The following is a 7,963-nucleotide window of genomic DNA, read 5'->3' as shown; positions in this document are numbered from 1 at the left end:
ATGCCAATCAACCTACCATGCATGTCTTTGGACCGGGAGAGGAAACCTGAGTACCCGGAGGAAACCCCCGAGGCACGGGGAGAACATGCAAACTCCACACACACAAGGCGGAGGCGGGAATCGAACCCCAAACCCTGGAGGTATGAGGCGAACGTGCTAAGCCACCATGCCCGCTAGTGACAAATTATTGAACATAAAACACCACAAACATAAAACACCACAAACCTATTATTTTTTTCGATCACACAACCTCACAGTTGATTCTGATTTACACAAAACATCCCAGTAGAGCCAGAACCCAGCGTATAGAGGCTGAGTGAATGTGGTGTGAACTCTGTGGAGGAGCTTCATGGCGTCAGAGACGCTGTAGAAGGACAGAGTTCCTGCACTGTGATCCACATACACTCCTATTCTGGAGGGTGATGGAACTCTGAGATCAGTCTTAATGTTGTTGTGATAGAAGAAGAGAGAAGAAGGAGAACATTCCAGACTCCAGGATTGATTGTTGCCTCCAAACCAGCACTCAATACCCCGACCTTTCCTGCTGATGTCTTTATATGAGACTGATATTAACACGCATCTCTGACTGCTCCACTCCACCTCCCAGTAACAGCGTCCACACACACTCTCCTTACTCAAAACCTGACTGTAGTAGTCAAATCTCTCTGGATGATCAGAGTATCGCTGCCTTCTCACACTATATACAACTTCTCTGTTCTCCTCAGACAGAATGAGGTGATGATTTACTGTGCTGGGATCCAGAGACAGATCACAGAAATCTAAACACAAAAAATGGGAACATTTTAGATATCAATCACAGGATACACAGATGTGGAGTGTGTGTGTGTGTGTGTGTGTGTGTGTTATAGACTTACGTTTTAGAAACTCGTCTCTGCTGTTTGGCTCTAAGAGTAAAATCTGAACGTCCTCAACTGTTGAGACAGAAATAAAATGCCCTGATGTTAAAACCCGTATAATAAAACGATTGTGAAAATCATAGTGTGTGCATTTTAGAAGTTTGTGTAGATCAGGTGTCACACTTCAGTGATGAAGCACCTACAGTATAGCATATGCCATCTTAGGCTCAGATCCTCAGAGAGTTCTTTGCCATGAGGTGCTATGTTAAACTTTCAATTACCAGTATGTGAGAGTGAGAGTGATAACACCAAATTTAACACACCTGCTCCCCATTAACACCTGAGACCTTGTAACACTCACATGACACCGGGGAGATAAAATGGCAAATTGGGCCCAATTTGGACATTTTCACTTAGGGGTGTACTCACTTTTGTGGCCAGCGGTTTAGACATTAAAGGCTTTGTGTTGAGTTACTTTCAGGGGACAGCAAATTTACACTGTTATACAAACTGTAGACTCATTACTTTACATTGTAAAACAGTGTCAGTTCTTCAGTGTTGTCACATGAAAAGATATAATGAATTATTTACAAAAATGTGAGGGGTGTACTCACTTCTGTCAGATATTCTGTGTGTGTGTGTGTGTGTGTGTGTGTGTGTGTGTGTGTGTGTGTGTGTGTGTGTGTTTCAGAAACTCGTCTCACTCGTCTCACATTTCAGAAACTCGTCTCTGCTGTTTGGCTCTGAGAGTAAAATCTGAACGTCTTTAACTGTGGAGATAAAAAATTAAATGGTTTGATGTTTAAACCCATAAAACCAGACAGTTGTATAGCTCTGAAGTCTGTGTAGATCAAGTGCCACACTTCAGTGATGAAGCACCAGAGTTTCAGCAGAGTATCTCAGCTCTATCACAAACTCATTCACATCAGCAATTCATCATCTCTAAAAGAATCATTTCTTTTACCATCTTCAGGGATTTTTGATGAATTCCTCCTGGCAGATTTCCTTGAGTCTCTTTTTCAGATCAAAGAGAGATTTCCTCACTCTGTAAAATGAGAGATGTTGATTTACAATGCTGGATGAATCCTCACAGAGATCAGACTGAAAATTTGGTCTGTCATATGGAGGAGAGCGACGACCAGTGACTAAAGCCTGCAAACAGCAATTAGACATGAAATTAGGAGAATAAATTCTGTCTTTTTTTAAATGAATTAATGTTAATATTACTTTAAAATTGTCAGATAGGGGGCACGGTGGCTTAGTGGTTAGCACGTTCACCTCACACCTCCAGGGTCGGGGTTCGATTCCCGCCTCCACCTTGTGTGTGGAGTTTGCATGTTCTCCCCGTGCCACGGGGGTTTCCTCCGGGTACTCCGGTTTCCTCCCCCGGTCCAAAGACATGCATGGTAGGTTGATTGGCATCTCTGGAAAATTGTCCCTAGTGTGTGATTGCGTGAGTGAATGAGAGTGTGTGTGTGCCCTGCGATGGGTTGGCACTCCATCCAGGGTGTATCCTGCCTTGATGCCCAATGACGCCTGAGATAGGCACAGGCTCCCCGTGACCCGAGGTAGTTCGGATAAGCGGTAGAAGATGAATGAAGATGAATGAATATATATATATATATATATAACCTTTATATATATATAAAGGTTATGAGTTCATTATTATATATATATATATATATATATATATATATATATATATATATATATATATATATATAAATAATGAACTCATAACCTTTACATGTAACACCTAGAAATGTGGATGTTGTGTACCTTTATTTCCTGGAGGAAATGGATGTGATCGTGTGTGTGTGAAAGCTTCTCCAGCTCAGTGACTCTCCTCTGAAGATCATCAATCTCCTGCTCCAGTTGCTCCAGGAGTCGTTCAGCTCGACTCAGTTCAGCCTTCTCCTGAGCTCTGATCATCTCCGTCACCTCCAAGCGCTTTTTCTCCATGAAGCTGATCAGCTCAGTAAAGATTATCTCATTGTCCTCCACTGCTGTCTGTGCACTGAGCTGTTAGGAGACACACGAAGGTCCATTTAAAGCACATTTCTCATTCCCTCTTTTACTGGGAATCTAAATGACTCCATGTTTCCACGAACCAAGATTCCAAATGGCGCTGCGGAAGTAGCACACAGTGGCCACTTTGGATAAAATATGGTGCTATTTACATTTTTTAGCCAGACTATTGCTGGTACATGGACACCAGAGACAGTGGTTGTGCAACAACAAACCTGCACGATGATGTGTTGGAAAGGCTTTGCGACCTCGGATTGCTGCGGAGACCAGGCCTCCAGTCCTCCACGTCGCCTGATACCGGGGACCAGGAGAGGGGAAAAAAGCCAAAAAGATGCCGAAAAGCGGTGCTCAAGAAAGCGGAAGAGCAGTAAGCGGGCGGGCATCTGTGCTAGGCTAAAAACAAACCCTAGCTGGCCGACTATCCCGTTCATTCTACTTTCCTATGTCTGCTCCCTGGACAATAACCTGGACTACATATGACTCGAACGCACTAATCAGTGAGAGTTTAGAAACTGCTGCGTCTTTGTTTTCACGGAGACGTGGCTCAGTGACAGAGTTCTGGACATTGCCATTCAGGGCTCATTTCATGCCGACAGAAATGAAGCTCTGTGCGGTAAGGCTTGCTATGGTGGTGTGTGTTTACATCAACATGGAATGGTTCGAGAACTCTGGTTTCTAGTTACTGCTCATCGCTAGTGGAGTTTGTGACTGTTAGATGCAGGCCATTTTATTTACCACAGGAATTCACCACGGTTTTCATTGTCGGAGTTTACATTCCCCCCAGCGCTAATGCTAAAGAGTCGCTATGTGAGCTCTATGGGGCTATTAGCGATCTGCAGAATGTTCACCCCGACAGAATGTTTATCATCACCAGAGTTTCCAATCATGCAAATCTCAAATCAGTGCTCCCTAATTCCCACCAGTATGTGGACCTTGCAACAAGATAAAACACGCTGGATCTGCTTTACACAAACATTCGCGGTGAATCGTGCAGAGCCCCGCCCCCACCTCAGCTACTCAGAACACATCTCTGTTATGCTAATTCCTGCATACAGACCACTCGTCAGACGCTCTAAACTAAAGCAGGTGAAAACCTGGTCAGCAGGAGCCACCTCTGCTCTTCAGGACTGCTTTGAGTGCACTGACTGAAACATCTTTAGGGAGGCTGCAACCATCGGCAACTCCGTCAACCTGGAGGAGTACACATCATCAGTGACCAGCTACATCGGCAAGTGCATTGATGACATGACCATCTCCAAGACCATCACCACATGTTCCAACCAAAAGCCGTGGATGACTGCTAAAGTGCATGCACTGCTGAGGATTAGAGACCTAGCCTTCAGAAAGAGGACAGGGCAGTCCTAAAAACAGTGAGGGCCAAACTGTCCCAAGCCATCAAGGAAGCAAAGCGCACATATGCCCAAACAATCCACAGCCACTTCCAGGACAGCGGAGACACCCGGCACATGTGGCAGGGCATATGGGCAATTATGAACTACAAGACAGCTTCACCTGCCTAATAGTGATGCCTCACTCACAAATGACTTTTTTGCTTGGTTTGAGGTGCAGAATAACGTAGCGGCAAGGAAGACCATCCCTCCCCCCAACGATCAGGTACTCTGTCTATCCACGGCCGACATGAGGAGAACGCTATTCACAGTTAACCCACGGAAGGCTGCTGGAGCAGACAACATTCCTGGCAAGGTGCTGCAGAGCAGGGAATGCACAGAACAGCTAGCGGATGTCTTCACTGACATCTTCAACATTTCCCTGAGAATCTCTGTTGTTCCCATGTGTCTCAAGACAAACACCATTGTCCCCATTCCAAAGAAGTCTACAGTGTCCTGCCTCAATGATTATCATCACACTCACACCCATTGGGTTGAAGTGCTTTGAAAAGCTTATCATGAGGTCCATCAAGATCCAGTTACCACCCTCACCGGACCCCTACAGTTTACATCATCCAAACCGCTCCACGGACAAAATTTTCACAGCCCTTCATTTAGCCCTCACCCACCTGGACAATAAAGACAATTACGTAAGAATGTTGTTCATAGACTTTAGTTAAGCATTCAACACAATCATCCCTCAGCACCTGATTAGGAATCTGAGCCTGCTGGGACTGAACACCTTCCTCTGCAACTGGACCCTGGACTTCCTGATTGGGAGACTTCAGTCAGTCTGGATCGGGAACTGCATCTTCAGCACCACCACACTGAGAACTGGAGTTCCTCAGGGCTGCATGCTCAGCCCACTGCTGTTTACCTTGCTGACTCACAACTGTGCAGCAATGCACAGATCGAATGATATTATCAAGTATGCTGATGACACAACCATGGTGGGTCTCATCAGCAAGAACGATGAGTCAGCATACAGAGAGGAGGTGTAACAGCTAACTGCCTGGTGTAGCCAACAAACTGTCTATGATTGTTGATAAAACTAAAGAGATGGTTGTTGACTTAAGGAGAACACAGAGTGACCACTCTCCGCTAAACATCAACGGATCTGTAGAGATCGTCAAGAGAACCAAATTTCTTGATGTTCATCTTCAAGAAAGCCTAGCAGCATCTCTACTTCTTAGGAAGGCTGATAGAAATCCATCTCCCTCCCCCATCCTTACTATGTTTTACAGAGGGACCATTGAGAGCATCCTGAGCAGCTGCATCACTGTCTGGTTTGGGAATTGCACCTTCTCGGATCACAAGACCCTGCAACAGATAGTGAGGACAGCTGAGAAGATCATTGGACTCTCTCTTCCCTCTATCATGGACATTTACACCACACGCTGCATCCGCAAAGCCAACAGCATTGTGGATGACCCCCTCACACTCCTCACACACTCTTCACCCTACCGAAGCATTCGGGCAATCACGACCAGACTGTGAAACAGTTTCTTTCCACAAGCCATCAGACTTAATAACCTTAATAACTGAACGGAACTATACTGAGCACAACACACTCACACACACACACATCAACTGTATGGACTGCACAGATCTACACCAATTACATACTCTTCCATTATACATCCATCAAACTGTTTATATGCTGTTTTGCACACTGTTTTTGCTCTTTGCACATGCTGTCTCACATTTCAGCTGATTGATGTTTTGCACAATACTTTACATTACCTCCGGCAACTCCTGCTATAATACTGTGTTCATTCCAGGATTTCTGCACACGCAATATTGTTTGAACATACAGTATTTATACTGGTCAGCTCTGTTTTCTTTATTGTCTTTTGTATGATGTCTTGTATCTTTTGATTGCACTGTCTTTTGTCCTGCACTGTCTTGTCTTTCTCGTTTGTCTTATATTGCACTGTTTGCACCAGGTTGCACAGTTGCACTTCATGTACATAGGACTAACTTCCTAAGTCCTTAGCTCTGTCTTTGTTTTATGTAGCACCATGGTCCTGGAGTAACGTTGTCTCATTTCACTGTGTACTGCAACAGCTATATATGGTTGAAATGACAATAAAAGCTTCTTGACTCGATTTGACTCTTGATGTTGTCCATGTTGTGTGTGTTTCTAGGAGCAGCTCTGTCTCTGCTCACTGCTCACCTTTATAGTGTTCACAGCCTGTTTCAGCTCCTGCACCTTCTTCTGCTTCTCCTGGAGTCTCTGCTGGAATTTCAGCTGCTCCTCCTGTAGCACACTCTGAAGACACATAAAACACATTTCACTGTTTATAAACTTTACGAGCAGTTTATACAGAGTGTATGAGCTCAGTGTTTGAACACTAACTGCACAGAAAGGGTTAAAGTTCACTCGGGTTCTACGGAGCACCTTATTAAATATAACACTGGATGTTGGCTGTTACAAAGTTCATAGGTTAACACGGAAATATATTTTAGTCTTTAATGAATATACTTGGGTTCCTTTGGGTTACATCACAATTAACAACAAAAGATGTATCCCTTTTTTCTTTTTTATTATTAATATATCCAAAGCTAAAGTTTAATATGAAGTTGTAGCTTCTGCTTGGAGTGAAAACCTTCAGCCACTTTACATTAGAAATATAAATTGTATGAACTGACTGAATAGATGAGACTTGTATTTCTCACCTCTTTCTCAGTTCTGTAAGCTTTAACTGAGACGATGTCGTGGCTTTTATGTTCATCCGTCATACACAGATAACAGATGAAGCTTTGGTCAGAATGACAGAAGATCTCCAGCACTTTATCATGTTCAGAGCAGATCTTCTCTTGTAGATTTCCAGAAGCTTCGACTAACTTGTGCTTTTTCAAAGCAGGAACTTAATAGTGAGGTTTGAGATGAGTTTCACAAAACGAAGCCACACACATCAGACAGGACTTGACAGCTTTGTGTTTTCTCCCGGTGCAGAAATCACACTCCACATCTCCAGGTCCAGCGTGACAGTGATCAGGAGAAGCAGCTTGAACTTCAGTCTTCTTCTTCAGTTTCTCCACCACATCAGCCAGCATGTTGTTTCTGCGTAGAAAAGGCCTTGGTGTGAAAGTGTCTCTGCACTGAGGACAGCTGTAGACGTCCTTCTGGTCCTGCTGATTCCAGCAGCCATTAATACACACCTTACAGAAACTGTGACCACAGGGGAGAGCCACCGGATCCTTCAGGAGATCCAGACACACTGAACAGATGAACTGATTCTGATCTACTGAAATACTCGCCTCAGCCATTTTCCTGTTTTCTGTTTTCTGAAAGGAAGAGTAACTTCCTGCATCTGTGTGTGAAAGAGACTGTAAGAGAAAGGGAGGAGGTAAAATTGATAGAGAGTACAGAGTACAGAGATCATGTGCGATAGTTGGTGTTTTTTTATTCAGTGAGTTACTCTATCAGTGATGAATTCTGGGTTTCAGGAACACAGAGAGGAATCACAAAGTTAAACGAAAGTATATAATGACTTTGTGTCTACCTCATGTTAGTGAAATGAAGAAAGCTGTGTTTGAACATTTCACATTAAAGATACAACACTTCAGTGGAAATAAGAACAATAAAAAAGCATGTGACTATAGCAGTGTATCGTTATTTAACTTAATCTGAATATAGAGGCAAAGTACTCTCTCTCTCTCTCTCTCTCTCTCTCTCTCTCTCTC

At 43.8% G+C, this 7,963-nt stretch overlaps 1 pseudogene; it reads right to left on the bottom strand.

Annotated features, from left to right (window-relative positions):
* Window positions 1-228: 228 nt before the first annotated feature.
* LOC132855064 (tripartite motif-containing protein 16-like) lies at window positions 229-7,594 on the bottom strand (annotated as a pseudogene).
* Between the last annotated feature and the right edge of the window lie 369 nt (window positions 7,595-7,963).

The sequence above is a fragment of the Tachysurus vachellii genome, chromosome 12 (genome assembly GCF_030014155.1).
Source record: "Tachysurus vachellii isolate PV-2020 chromosome 12, HZAU_Pvac_v1, whole genome shotgun sequence".
Taxonomy (NCBI): Eukaryota; Metazoa; Chordata; class Actinopteri; order Siluriformes; family Bagridae; genus Tachysurus; species Tachysurus vachellii.
This window is presented reverse-complemented; position numbering and strand designations above follow the sequence as displayed.